Here is a 16,209-nt window from a genome sequence, read left to right on the forward strand (position 1 = left end):
GATCTTTGAAAAGGAATAGTAGTGTTGCCCCCTTCTCTCTTTTTTATTTCTTTTTTTATTTTTTCTGGCCTCTTTGACTCTTTCTATTTATCTCTCATTTGTCCTCTTTGGGATCTTTTCATGTGTCCTCTTTTGGGATCTTTTAATTTGTCCTCTTTAGGATCTTTTCCTCACTTAAGGTCAACACTCTATGTTTTACAAGAACAAAAAGAAGATCTTCACACTTTGTAAGAAGTACTCAACATAAAAATAAATGAAAACTGTCATGATGTAAGCAAATATATGCATGTGCCAGTGTAGCAGGATATGCAATGAAACTAGCGCGTCATGTAGCCACAATAAGGGCAAGGCCCACCTAGCATGCGGCTCCTCGATCAAGCAAAAACATGTATGCCATGAAGATCAAGTCATGAGATGGTGGATGTTGCATGGCAATGTATCTCGGAAAGGCTATGGAAATGCCTTAATAGGTAGGTATGGTGGCTGTTTTGAGGAAGGATATAATGAGGCTTATCATGACAAAGCGTATCATGCCAAGGGTTTGGATGCATCGGCGAAGTTTGCACCAACTCTCAAGATGATAAAGGGCAATGCACGGTACCGAAGATGCTAGCAAAATATGGATGGTGGAAGCGCCAACAATCGAATACTCGCTTTAGTCCGAAGAACTCATGCACTTATTATTGGTAACACTCTATCTAGTCAGGAGATTCACAAAGAGACAAGTAACCCAAGGAGGAGTGTTTGGGGGTTTGGTTATCCTTGCGCATCCTCGACCCATGGTAACGTGAGGGTACTCTATATATTCCAACCCCTCCAGAGGTTAGTGGTCCATCTAGTAGCTAGAGTTCACAACTAATTTTTTAGTTTTTGACAATACACATGGATTTCACAAAATACGACACCTATCACTAATAGGCTCAAGCTCTTGACACCAAAAGTCCAAAAATTACTCAAATCAATACCTCAAAACTATTGCAAGTTACTACTATACTTAAATAGCAACCTCAATTACCTACTCATGCAAGACACACAACTCAATTCAACAATCCAACTCTCTAAACAAGATAAGCATGATAATTCAAGAGAGTTCCAAAAGCAACCTAAATAAAAGCTCTGAAAACGATAAAGCATGAAAACTAAGAGCTAAGCATGACATCAGCTATGAAAAGATAAAGAACACACAAAAAAAGATAAGCATGAAAACGTATGTTGTGTTCTAGAGTGGAGTGGACCATGTTTATCTCCCAAACAAAGAAGGCTAGGTTTCAACTTGTTATGAACAGCAAGAAAAACTAAAACAAACTAAAAAGTAAAGAGTGGGACACTCCAAGCATAGCACATAACATATGAAGTGATAAAAATATAGCATGGACAAGGGCGAACTGATGATTGTTGATGGAGAAGGGGATGCACGGGGGCATCCCCAAGCTTAGACGCTTAAGTCTCCTTGAATATTTCTTGGGGTGCATGGGGGCATCCCCAAGCTTGAGCGCTTGACACTCGTGGATCTTCTTTCATCATCTTCCATCGCATACTTGAAAACTCCCTTCATACGAAACTCATCATAAGCTGATTAGAGTGGTTAGTGCCCATAATAAAATAATTTATTATCTACTGGAAATAAAGATTTTCATGAAGAGCTGCTGTTTATGAAGATTGCCAAAAGGTTTTTGCAAATAAAAAGCAAGCTTAAGATTGGCAAAACAATGAAAACGCAAAACATGGCAGAATCTGGGAAAAACAGAACAACAGGTAGTAAATAATTATTTCGGGCACTTGTGCAACTAAAATAAAAAAACTCGGAACATACACCAGAAATACAATTATATAGAGCATACTGTCAAACAAATTCAGATCAAAAATATTATCTAGTGATTTTTGGCGAAGTTTTCCGTCAAGCAGACATAATCTGTTTCTGGACAACATGTCACAACTTTTGAACTTTCTTGCAATCGGAGGCTAAAACTTGGCACAAAGCTTGAAAATAAAGATACAATGATGTTGCTATAGTAGTAACAAGCATCAAAACCACTAAAACTGAAAGTAAAAACAAATTGGATTGCCTCCCAACAAGCGCTTTCATTTATGCCTTTGAGCTAGGCATGATGCAAAAAGAAGGATCAAAATTCACCAAAGTCATTGGAATCATTAAAACCTTCAAACGGATCCTCAACAAGTTCATCCTTATTTTTCCTAGGTAACGGGTACGTACCTTTCGCTTTCCCACATAAGTGTATGTGTCCTTTACCTATATCAATGAAGCCTTTCATGGCTCGGAGGGAGTCCCTTGCAAGCACTATGTTTCCTTGGTTTGGCTTCATGATGAAGAAATCAACCGTTGCATTCCTTTTAGAGAATGTAACCTGGACATCTTTTACCTTTTCCTGGATCTCAGAAATATCCCCATTAGCATGTTCATGATAAGATGAAAAATTGTCCATGTTTTAAAGGCTTAGAGAATCATAAACAACTTTTTCCATTGTAGAAACCATGGATCCAATATCACAATAAGCAAGGAAGTCTTTGTTAGAGATGCTGAATCTAACAAAAGGCTCCCAGGCATCATCTATTTTCAAAATCTTTTTCTTATCAACCATGGGTTTCTCTCTTTCTCTTAAGTCTAGAGCATCTATTCTTCTTTCAACGGTAGCAAGTCTACCTAACATAGTGTCAAATCCACGATCATAAACAAGGTAATTAGATAGACCATGTATAATATCAAGAGCTCTAGCCTCATCACACTCTAAAAAATCTCCTTCAGCTATAATATCAAGAGAGTGTTTACACCATATAAAAATACCATGATAAAAATTTCCAAGCACGATTTTGATAGGCATCCAAGGCATAATTCTTTTATGTGCTTCAGAAATTCTATCCCAAGCCTTCTTAATATTTTCTCCATTCCTTTGATGGTAATCTAGGACCCCAGAGTCCCTCAAAGCATCAAACCCTAACATGCTGGACTAAGCAGAAAGGACAACTAAAAGCAAATCAAGTAGTTTTTTGTGGTTTTTGGTATAAGACTCTAAAGCAAAAACTAGAAAGCAAACTAACAAGACTAAAAAGCAAAGGTAAAAGATAGTGCAACTCCCCTATCTTGAAGACTGGAGTCCCCGGCAACGGCGCCAGAAATTTGTTTGATGACGAGTTGATGGGTATACTTCTCGCCCCTCGTTGGTTACACCAAGTGGAAGGTGGACATGTAGTCAGCAGCAGATTTCCCTTACACGGGGACTGTAAGGTTTATCGAACCAGAAGGACTCCGAGGATCAACAATTAGGTGTCCGCTGCTCTGGCGCTAGCACAAGACGTGGACCTGCACACACAACAAATAACTTTGCTCCCAACGAGTTAAGAGAGGTTGTCCATCTCTCCGGCCTTGTAGTTTTCAAAGGATCAAAACACAAGCGGGCATAACGATGCTGATTACAATGGAAAAGTAAATAGAAGCAGTAAATGATGGAGGTGTAAACAATGGTAGAAATATGGACCAGAGTCTCATGATGTTCACTAGTGACGTCTCTCTCCCAAAAGAAGATAAACAACTATGCTCGGTAAACTAATTACACCTGGGCAATTGACAAAATTGTAAACGCACCGCAATGCTAATCATGCTACAAGAAAGTTAGAGGCTCAAAAGTAATGTGAAGTACGCCAAGACAAGTAGACCGTTTATCCATCAGCATCTACTCCCTAATCATCCACCTTGATATATCTATCCAGAACATCCCGCTGGTATTAAGTTGCGAGCCCCACCCAAAGTGTAAACTCAAAGCAATGGACAACTGCATTAACGAACTTTGTGTAAGGTAAACAATCCTTGCAACCGTGGTTACAAGCACCGTTGTTTTCTCCCTGGTGGCAACAAATCCCCTAGTCTCATGTTTCTGTCACTCAAGCTAGACATGAGGGGGCATGAACCCACAGTCATGCATAACGCTCCCTCTTGCAGTTACAATCTACTACTTGGCCAAAGCAATAAAAAGGAATGGAGAACATGCATGAATTACTCAAGAACATAATATAAAAGGAGAACCAACTATATAAATGATAACCCACAAGCGTAGGGGATCACAACAGTCTTCGCATGTAAGTTAACCCAACGCAACAGTCTTCGCGGGTAAGTTAACCCAATTTATTGATTCGATACATGGGGGTCCAAAGAATATTTATAAGCTTTAACAGTTGAGTTGTCAGTTCAACTGCACCTGAAAGATACTTGCTTGGCAATGAAATATTAGTAGCAACAGTGATATGGAAGTGATGGTGGCAACATAAATAATAGTGGCAAAGCAACGAAAGTAAAACAGCGAAAGTAAAATTACTTGTGACCAGCAGGCTGTAGGCTAAGGAGATGGACGGTTGGTCATGGATGAGAGATATCATGTATTTAACTTGGGGCAAGGCACATTGAAAAGTAATGATCATCTAGGCATATATCAAACATTACAGGAATGTATCCCGAGGTAGTCGTGCGTGCTTGCAATAAGAACTTGCACAACATCTTTTGTCCTACCATCCCGCTATCAACGGGGCCAAAAGGAACTTATGGAGATTAAGGTGCTCCTGTCAAAGAGCACATGAACAAAGCATTAACAATCAGTGGATACATGGAATCCTCAGACTATACTCTATCCCCTTTGGTGTCCCAACCTGTCACCATTGGGATCGCCGGTTCCCGACTATAATAGGTGCGTACTACTCATAGATAGGATCTAGAACACAAATATATTCATGAAAACATAATGAATTCAGATCTGAAATCATGGCACTCGTGCCCAAAGTGACAAGCATTAAGAGTAACAAGTAGTAGCAAAGATGATAAACACCATAGTAGATGATAGGCAACATGCCCCCAACAATCCGACGAACTATTACATGATATAACTCATCCAATCTCTCCCACCCTCTTCACCTACACTAAGGAATTACTCACACATGATGGGAGAAGCCATGGAAGGATGATGTAGTGGTGATGGTGATGACGATGGCTATGATTTCCCCTCTCCGGAGGCCAAAACAGCCTCGAGATTAGATCTCCCGAAGAAGAACCGAGGATGGCGACGGCTCCGCATCGAGAACTTGCAAAACGACTTCTTCTCTGGAATTTCCTCATCATGGGTAAAAATAAGAGCCAAAGTAGGGCACCAGAGGGGGTGGGCCCCACCCAGGCGGCCTCCCGGTGCGGCGAGGGGGCACGCCGCGCCAATAGGTCGCGTGGGGGCCCTGTGGCTCACCTCTCGCCCATCTTCTGGCCTATGGTCCCTCCCCGGTGCGTGGATTTTCTCTATTTTTGTGGGACTTTTCTGGGACGTCTAAATATCCATTTTCTTGCAAACAAGAAAACCATACAGGCAGCTCTGCTGAAAACAGCGTCAGTCCGTGTTAGTTTCATTCAAATCATGCAAGAATGAGGCCAAAACAATAGCAAATGTGTTTGACAAAGTCGATACTTTTGAGACGTATCAACTCCCCGAGCTTAGCATATTGCTTGTCCTCAAGCAATTAAGTTAATGAACTGAATGCAAAAAAGAAAACTTGACAAACTCTTTTGCTTCATCACATGTATGTAAGCATGTGATACGTCTCCAACGTATCTATAAATTTTGATGGTTTCATGCTATTATCTTGTCAAACTTTGGATGTTTTGCATGCCTTTTATTTATATTTTGGAACTAACTTATTAACTCAGTGCCAAGTGCCAGTTCTTGATTTTTCCATGTTTTTGACCCCTTTCAGAGGAGATTTTGAAACGGAGTCCAAACGGAAGAAAATCCCCGAAAAGATTTTTTCTGGAACGGAAGAATATCGAGGAGCTTGGGAGCCAAGGCAGGGGAGCCCCAGGAGCCCCACAAGCCCCCACCCCACGGCCAGGGGGGGAGGCCGCGCCATCCAGGCTTGTGGGCCTCCTGAGCGTCCCCTGACATAGGGTTGCGTCTATATATTCCCTAGAAATCCCAAAAAAATTAGGAGATCATCGAAAGTACTTTTCGCCGCCACAAGCTTCTGTCTCCACAAGATCCCATCTGGCGCACGTTCTGGTGCCCTGACGGAGGGGGGATTCGGACACGGAGGGCTTCTCCATCGACACCATGACCTCTCCGATGATGCGTGAGTAGTTCACCATAGACCTACGGGTCCATAGCTAGTAACTAAATGGCTTCTTCTCTCTCTTGGATCTTCAATACAAAGTTCTCCATGATCTTCATGGATATCTATCCGATGTAATCTTCTTTTGCGATGTGTTTGTCGAGATACGATGAATTGTGGATTTATGATCAGATTATCTATGAATCTTATTTGAGTTTCTTTGATCTCTCTTATGCATGATTTCATATCCTTTAATTCTCTTCGAGTTGTGGGTTTTGTCTGGCCAACTAGATCTATGATTCTTGCAATGGGAGAAGTGCTTGGTTTTGGGTTCATACCGTGCGGTGACCTCACCCAGTGACAGAAGGGGTAGCAAGGCACGCATCGTGTTGTTGCCATCAAGGGTAAAAAGATGGGGTTTTCATCATTAGTTTGAGATTATCCCTCTACATCATGTCATCTTGCTTAAAGCGTTACTCTGTTCGTCATGAACTCAATACACTAGATGCATGCTAGATAGCGGTCGATGTGTGGAGTAATAGTAGTAGATGCACAAAGTATCGGTCTACTTGTCTCGGACGTGATGCCTATATGTATGATCATTGCCTTAGATATCGTCATGACTTTGCGCGGTTCTATCAATTGCTCGGCAGTAATTTGTTCATCCACTGTAACACTTTCTATTTTGAGAGAAACCTCTAGTGAACACTATGGCCCCCAGGGTCTACTCCACACCATATTTGCAGCCTTACACTTTTTACTTCGTTGCATTTTCTGCCTTCAGATCTCACTTTGCAAACAATCTTGAAGGGATTGACAACCCCTTTGAAGCGTTGGGTGCAAGCTTGTTTGTGTTTGTGCAGGTACTCTGGACTTGACGAGACCCTCCTTCTGGATCGATACCTTGGTTCTCAAACTAAGGGAAATACTTACTACTCCTGTGCTGCATCACCCTTTCCTCTTCAAGGGAAAAACCAACGCAAGCCCAGCCTCTGTCAACGTGTCAATTTCAGGCGCTGTTGTCTGTGGGATAGCAGAAGAATTTCTGGCGCTGTTGCCGGGGAGGAAGATGAAGTCAAGAACTCATCCAAGTAGGTGTCGCAAACTCATCTCTTGCATTTACTTTGTTTGCCAGTTGCCTCTCGTTTTCCTCTCCCCCACTTCACCAATTTGCCTTTTTTGTTCGCCTTTTCGTTCGCCCTTTCGTTCACCCTTTTTTCTCGCCTGCTCTTTGTTTGCTTGTGTGCTTGCTTGCTTGCTGAAGTCACCATGAACGAAAACACCAAACTTTGTGACTTCTCGAATACTAATTATAATGATTTTATTAGTACTCCGATTGCTCCCGCCACTAGTGCGGAGTCATACAAAATCAATGCCGCTTTGCTGAATCTTGTTAGAAAGAGCAATTCTCTGGCCTTCCTAGTGAAGATGCCGCATCCAATCTCAATACCTTCATTGAGGTTTGCGATATGCAAAAGAAAAAATATGTGGATAATGACGTGATTAAATTGAAGCTTTTATCCTTTCTCGTTGCGAGATCGCGCAAAAACTTGGTTTTCTTCTTTGCCCAAAAATAGTATCAATTCTTGGGATAAGTGCAAAGATGCTTATATATCCAAGTATTTTCCGCCGGCTAAGATCATCTCTCTCCGTAATGATATCATGAATTTAAAGCAACTTGATCATGAACATGTTGCACAAGCTTGGGAGAGAATGAAATTAATGATTAGAAATTGTCCCGCTCATGGCTTGAGCCTTTGGATGATTATTCAAATGTTTTACACTCGCTTGAATTTCGCTTCTAGAAATATCTTGGACTCCGCCTCAGGTGGAACGTTCATGGAAATCACGTTAGGGGAAGCCACAAAGCTCTTAGACAACATCATGACAAACTACTTGTAAGAAGGTACACGCTATAGAAGAAATTAACTCGTTGAGTGCTAAGATGGATGAGTTAATGAATTTGGTTGCTAGTAGAAGTGTTCCTTTGGATCCTAATGATATGCCTTTGTCTTCTTTGATTGAGAGTAGCAATGCTAGCTTGGACGTTAATTTTGTTGGTAGGAATAACTTTGGCAACAACAATGCCTTTAGAGGAAACTATGTTCCTAGGCCTTTTCCTAGTAACTCCTCTAATAACTTTGGCAACTCCTACAACAATACTCATGGAAATTACAATAGATTACCCTATGATCTAGAGAGCAATATCAAAGAGTTCATCAACTCTCAAAAGATTTTCAATGCGTCCATAGAGGAAAAACTACTCAAAATTGACGATTTGGCTAAGAGCGTGGATAGAATTTCTTGTGATGTTGATGCTTTGAAAGTTAGATGTGCTCCTCCCAAAATCAACATGACTTTGAAAGCTATGCGTGTTTCCATGATTGGGAGCCAAGAAAGAACCGCCCAAATTCATGCTATACATGAATGGCTTAAAAAGGCGTGTTCTCGTGATGAGAATCACGAAGATCTTAAAGTGCTTGGTGTGACTCCAATTGAATCTTTGTTTTCTTGTGTCAAACCTAATGATTATGGGGCTGGATATGAATCCACTTTGGTTGAAAAGTGCCCCAATGATTCGGAGTCCATCTATCTTGATGCTAAAAGAATTAAAAGTGGAGTAGAAGACGTTAAAACTTTGAGTAGTAATGAAATTACTACCGTGGATTTCAAGGAATTCAATTATGATAATTGCTCCTTGATTGAATGCATTTCTTCGATGCAATCCATGTTGAACTCTCCACACGCTTATAGCCAAAACAAAGCCTTTACCGATCATATGTCGAAGCTATGATAAAATCTCTTGAAGAGAAACTTGAATTGGAAGTCTCTATCCCAAGAAAGCTTCATGATGAGTGGGAACCGACCATCAAAATCAAAATCAAAAACTATGAGTGCAATGCTTTGTGTGATTTGGGTGCTAGTGTTTCTGCGATTCCAAAGTCTTTATGTGATGTTCTGGTTTAATGAGATTGAAAAGTGTTCTATTAATTTGCATCTTGCTAATTCTACTGTCAAGAAACCCATGTGAAGGATCAATGATGTTCTTATTATTGCAAATAGGAACTATGTACCAATGGATTTCATTGTGCTTGACATTGATTGCAATTCTACTTGCCCCATTATTCTTGGTAGACCTTTCCTAAGGACTATCGGTGCTATCATCGATATGAAGGAAGGGAATATTAGATTTCAATTTCCTTTAAGGAAGGGCATGGAACACTTTCCTAGAAATAAAATAAGATTGCCTTATGGATCCATGATGAGGGCCACTTATGGTTTGAGCACCAAAGACGACGATACGTGATTCTATCGCTTCTATGCCTAGCTAAGGGCGTTAAACAATAGGGCTTGTTGGGAGGCAACCCAATGAATTTATTTATTTTTCTTTCTATTTTGTTGCGTCCACACCATCATAATTCTGTTGTGATTGTGTTTTTTGTGTTTCTTTTTGTGTTTGAGCCAAGCAAAGCCTTTATGACTAGTCTTGGTAATGGTTGTTTGATCCTGCTGGAAAAAGACAGAAACTTTTCTCTCACGAGATGATTTTTCATTTTTATTCAGAAAGAGCTTTTGAGTTGATTCTTTTTTCTGATGATTGATATACTTTTTTCCCAGGCCGTCATAAGTTTTCAGGTTTTTTTAGGTACCATAAGTATAGGAAGTATACAGATTGCTACAGGCTGGTCTGTTTTTGACAAATCATGTTTTTGTTGAGTTGGTTGCTTGTTTTGATGAAACTAAGGTTAGTATCGGGGGGGGGGGGTACTAGCCATGGAAAAGTGAGAATACAGTAGCCCATCATCAATATAGATGGAATTCAAGTTTGCTACAGTACCAAAAGAAGTGGTAGTTTGTTTTCTTGTACTAATGTTATCACAAGTTTCTGTTTAAGTTTTGTGTTGTGAAGTTTTCAAGTTTTGGGTGATGTTCTCATGGAGGATGAGATAAGGAGTGGAAAGAGCTCAAGCTTGGGGATTCCCAAGGCATCCCAAGCCAAATTCAAGGACACCAAAAAGCCTAAGCTTGGGGATGCCCCGGGAAGGCATCCCCTCTTTCGTCTTCAATCCATCGGTAACATTACTTGGAGCTATATTTTTATTCACCACATGATATGTGTTTTGCTTGGAGCGTCTTGTATCATAGGAGTCTTTTGTTTTTGTTGTGTCACAATCATCCTTGCTGCACACCTTTTTGAGAGAGATAGACATGCACTCATCGTGATTTTTGCTAGAATACTCATAGTGCTTCACTTATATCTTTTGAGCTAGACACTTTTGCTCTTGTGCTTCACTTATATCTTTAGAGCACGGCGGTGCGTGATTTAGTAGTTGGCTTATGCTATGAAAGTAGTCCCAAATGTTCTAGGTACCCAAAGAGGATGCAAAAACCTCCATCTTCATGTGCATTGAGTAGAAAGAGAAGTTTTGATTTCTCTTAATTAGTTTTGAGACGTGGATTCGGTAATATTAAGAGTTATGTTAGTAGGGTGTTGTGAATCTAGAGATACTTGTGTTGAAGTTAGTGATTCCCGTAGCATGCACTTATGGTGAACCACTATGTTAGGAAGTCGGAGGATAGTTGATCTATTGATTGTCATCCTTTGTGTTGAGGTCGGGATCGCGCGATGGTTTACACCTACCAACCCTTCCCCTCGGAGTATGCGTTTAGCACTTTGTTTCGATTACTAATAAAAACTTTCGCAATAAGTATGTGAGTTCTTCATGACTAATGTGAGACCATGGTATAGATGCACTTTCACCTTCCACCATTTCTAGCCTCTCTAGTGCCACGCAACTCTCGCCGGTGCACAAACCCACCGTATTCCTTCCTCAAAACAGCCACCATATCTACCTACTATGGCATTTTCATAGCCATTCCGAGATATATTGCCATGCAACTCCCACCGTTCCGTCTCATGACTTGTGTAGTCACTCTCATATTTCCATTGCATGATTGTAAGATAGCTAGCGAGATGTTTCAACGTCATACGCCATGCTAGATCGTTGCACATCCCGGTAAACTGCCGGAGGCATTTCCTATGGAGTCATCATCATTGTGATCTTTGAGCTGTGAGTAAATAAAAGTGTGATGGTCATCATTATTAGAGCATTGTCCCATGTGAGGAAAAAAAGAGGCCAAAGAGCCCAAAAACAAAAACAAAAAGAGAACAGAAAAGAACAGAAAAGAAGAGGCCTAAGAGCCCAAATGAAAAAAAGAAAAGAGAGAAAAAGAGAGAAGGGACAATGCTACTATCTTTTTCCACACTTGTGCTTCATGTTAGCACCATCTTCTTTATGATTGAGAGCTTCTTGCTTTGTCACTACCATATGCTAGTGGGAATCTTCATTTTATAACTTGGCTTGTATATTCCAATGATGGGCTTCCTCAAAATTGCCCTAGGTCTTCGTGAGCAAGCAAGTTGGATGCACACCCACTAGTTTTCCTTTTGAGCTTTCACATACTTATAGCTCTAGTGCATCCTTTGTATGGCAATCCCTACACATTCACATCGATATCTATTAATGGGCATCTCCATAGCCTATTGATGTCCGTTATGCTACTTCACAAAAGACCTTCCAGTGGCGCCAGAAATGGGCACGTTGACGACACCAGGAATCCTTCTGCGTTGGTGTTCCCTCAAAGCGGAGAGGATGATGTAGCACAACGGAGGTAAGTATTTCCCTCGGTTTGAGAACCAAGGTATCAATTCGGCGGAGGAGTATCTCAAGATCCTGGACAAACACAAAAGCTTGCACCCAACGCTATGAAGGGGTTGTCAATCCCTTATAGATAGTTTGCCAAGTGAGAACTGAAAGCAACAAAGTAACAAAGCAAAGTAAAAGCGGAGTTGTAAACGATGGATGTGAATAGACCCGGGGGCCGTAGTGTTTACTAGTGGCTTCTCTCATGAAAGCAAGTAGACGGTGGGTGAACAAATTACTGTCGAGCAATTGATAGAACTGTGCAGAGTCGTGATGATATCAATGCAATGATTATTTCTATAGGCATCACGTCCGAAACAAGTAGACCGATACTTTCTGCATCTACTACTATTACTCCACACGTCAACCGCTATCCAGCATGCATCTAGTGTATTAAGTCCATAAGAACGGAGTAACGCCTTAAGCAAGATGACATGATGTAGAGGGATAATCTCAAACCAATGATAAAACCCCCATCTTTTTACCCTTGATGGCAACTGCTTGATGTGTGCCTTGCTGCCCCTACATTCACTGGGAAAGGTCACCACATGGCAGAACCCAAAACCAAGCACTTCTCCCATTGCAAGAATCATAGATCTAGTTGGCCAAACAAAACCCCAGACTCGGAGAGACTTACAAGGATATCAAATCATGCATATAAGAAATCAGCAAAGACTCAAATATATATATCATAGCTAATCTGATCACAAGTCCACAATTCATCGGATCTCGACAAACACACCGCCAAAGAAGATTACATCGGATAGATCTCCATGAAGATCATAGAGAACTTTGTATTGGAGATCCAAGAGAGAGAGAAGCCATCTAGCTACTAACTACGGACCCGTAGGTCTGAAGTAAACTACTCACGAGTCATTGGAAGGGAGATGATAATGATGAAGAAGCCCCCTCCAACTCCAAAGTCCCCTTCGGCAGGGTGCCGGGAAGGGTCTCCAGATGAGATCTCGCGGAAACGGAAGCTTGCGGCGGCGGAAAAGTATTTTCGGGGCTCCCCTGATTTTTTGCGGAATATTTGGGAATTTATAGGCCAAAGACCTAGGTCAGGGGCGGCCAGGGAGGCCACAAGCCTGCCCACCGCCGCCTCCCCCTGGTGGCGGAGTGGGGGCTTGTGGGCTCCCTGGAGCCCACCTGGCTTGGCCCAAAAGCCCCCTGGACTTCTTCCGTTCGGGAAAAAATCATTTCGGGGTTTTTCTTCCGTTTGGACTCCGTTCCAAAATCAGATCTGACAATAGTCAAAAACATGGAAAAAACAGGAACTGGCACTTGGCACGGAATTAATAAGTTAGTCCCAAAAAGATATAAAAAGGTACATAAAACATACAAAGAAGGCAAGATAACAGCGTGAAATCATCAAAAATTATAGATATGTTTGAGACGTATCACCTATTGATACGTCGAGTCAGTGTGACCATCTCCTCCTTTTTGTCTCACAACCACCACCACACTCTATTCCACCTATAGTGCTATGTCCATGGCTCGCGCTCATGTATTGCGTGATAGTTATAAAAAGTTTGAGAAAGTAAGAGTGCGAAAACAATTACTTGGCCAATTCCGGGGTTGTGCATGATTTACATTAGTTGTGTGAGGATGATGGAGCATAGCCAGACTATATGATTTTGTAGGGATAACTTTCTTTGGCCTTGTTATTTTGAAAGTTCATGATTACTTTGCTAGTTTGCTTGAAGTATTACTGTTTTCATGTCAATAGCAAACTATTGTTTTGAATCTTACGGATCTGAACATTCATGTCACGTGAAAGAAGTTGCAAAGGACAACTATGCTAGGTAGCATTCCACATCAAAAATTCATTCTTTATCACTTCCCTACTCAAGGACGAGCAGGAGTTAAGCTTGGGGATGCTTGATACGTCTCCAACGTATCTATAATTTTTGATGGTTACATGCTATTATTTTGTCAAACTTTGGATGTTTTGCATGCCTTTTATTTATTTTTTGGGACTAACTTATTAACTCAGTGCTAAGTGCCAGTTCCTATTTTTTCCATGTTTTTGACCTCTTTCAGTGGAGATTTTGAAATGGAGTCCAAAAGGAAGAAAATCCCTGAAAAGATTTTTTCTGGAACAGAAGAAGATCAGGGAGCTTGGGAGCCAAGGCAGGGGAGCCCCAGGGGCCCCACAAGCCCCCACCCCGCGGCCAGGGGGAGGCCGCGCCATCCAAGCTTGTGGGCCTCCTAAGCGTCCCCTGACCTAGGGGTTGCGCCTATATATTCCCTAGAAATCCCAAAAAAATCAGGAGATCATCGAAAATACTTTTCCGCCGCCGCAAGCTTCTGTCTCCGCAAGATCCCATCCGGGGCACAATCTCTTGCCCTGCCGGAGGGGGGATTCGGACACGGAGGGCTTCTTCATCAACACCATGACCTCTCCGATGATGCGTGAGTAGTTCACCATAGACCTAAAGGTCCATAGCTAGTAACTATATGGCTTCTTCTCTCTCTTGGATCTTCAATACAAAGTTCTCCATGATCTTCATGGATATCTATCCGATGTAATCTTCTTTTGCGATGTGTTTGTCGAGATCCGATGAATTGTGGATTTATGATCAGATTATCTATGAGTCTTATTTGAGTTTCTTCTGATCTCTCTTATGCATGATTTCATATCCTTGTAATTCTCTTCGAGTTGTGGGTTTTGTCTGGCCAACTAGATCTATGATTCTTGCAATGGGAGAAGTGCTTGGTTTTGGGTTCATACCGTGTGGTGACCTCACCCAGTGACAGAAGGGGTAGCGAGGCACGCATTGTGTTGTTTCCATCAAGGGTAAAAAGATGGGGTTTTCATCATTGGTTTGAGATTATCCCTCTACATCATGTCATCTTGCTTAAAGCGTTACTCTATTCGTCATGAACTCAATACACTAGATGCATGCTGGATAGCGGTCGATGTGTGGAGTAATAGTAGTAGATGCAGAAAGTATCGGTCTACTTGTCTCGGACGTGATGCCTATATGTATTATCATTGCCTTAGATATCGTCATGACTTTGCGCGGTTCTATCAATTGCTCCATAGTAAGTTGTTCACCCACCGTAACACTTGCTATTTTGAGAGAAGCCTCTAGTGAACACTATGGCCCCGAGGGTCTACTCCACACGATATTTTCAGCCTTACACTTTTTACTTCGTTGCACTTTCCGCCTTCAGATCTCACTTTGCAAACAATCTTGAAGGGATTGACAACCCCTTTGAAGCGTTGGGTGCAAGCTTGTTTGTGTTTGCGCAGGTACTCTGGACTTGACGAGACCCTCCTTCTGGATCGATACTTTGGTTGTCAAACTGAGGGAAATACTTACTGCTCCTGTGCTGCATCACCCTTTCCTCTTCAAGGGAAAAACCAACGCAAGCCCAGCCTCTCTCAACGTGTCAATTCCTGGCGATGTTGTCTGTGGGATAGCAACATGCACTACGAACAAGTCCAACAAGTTTTGGAGTAATGCTACAAAAACAATACACGAAGCAATCCTACGATCATGTGAAGAGTATCAAACAACTAAGAAAGAATTATTTGTAACTGAAATCATAATGAGATCACAATGCACATGACTTGGATATACTAGAGTGGTATCTCGCTAGCCCCCATGAGTGAAGCAGAACATAAATGTAGACGCTCCTTCGGCGTATTAAAGGAGACTAGAAATAAATATTTCAGAATAAGCAAATTCACAATCATGCAAAAGACAATGTGGTGCTTTGGGACAATGCACATTACACTCAGAATGACAATTATGCTCTCGATAGTTGGTGCTTTTATGAGAAGAGGACGAGTCAACAGAAAAGTAAAGTAGATAGGCCCTTCGCAGAGGGAAGCATTTATTTGCAGAGGTGCCAGAGCTTGAGCTTTAAAACAGAGATAAATCAAAATTTTGGCCGGTATGCTTTCATTGTCAACGTAATAGCTAAAAGATCTCAATATCTTCCTTGCTAAATACATTATAGGCGGTTCCCAAACAGAAAAGTAAAGTCTTAACTCCCCCTCCACCAATCGATCACATTCCACGGTGGGCCGAATCCAGGGGTACCGTCCATACAAACAACAATCCTGGGGGAGTTTTGTTTCATTAAATTTGATTTGACTCCAAGCATGGAACTGGGCATCCCGGACACCAGCCACTTTCTCGCGAATGATAGTGAATCAACACATATCTTGAGAATAACCTACTTAGCATGGCAGATACTGATAGCTCCTAGTCACTACATGAGCAATTTGGGCATAGAGAACAAAATATTCAATTGAAAATTTAGAACACGACACATGCAAATTTACTTAGGATGGCACAAAAATACCGCATATAGGTAGGTATGGTGGACTCATATGGCGCAACTGGTTTTAAGGATTTTGGATGCACAAGCAGTCAGTCTGCTTAGTGCAGGTGAA

The sequence above is a fragment of the Hordeum vulgare genome, chromosome 3H (genome assembly GCF_904849725.1).
Source record: "Hordeum vulgare subsp. vulgare chromosome 3H, MorexV3_pseudomolecules_assembly, whole genome shotgun sequence".
NCBI lineage: Eukaryota > Viridiplantae > Streptophyta > Magnoliopsida > Poales > Poaceae > Hordeum > Hordeum vulgare.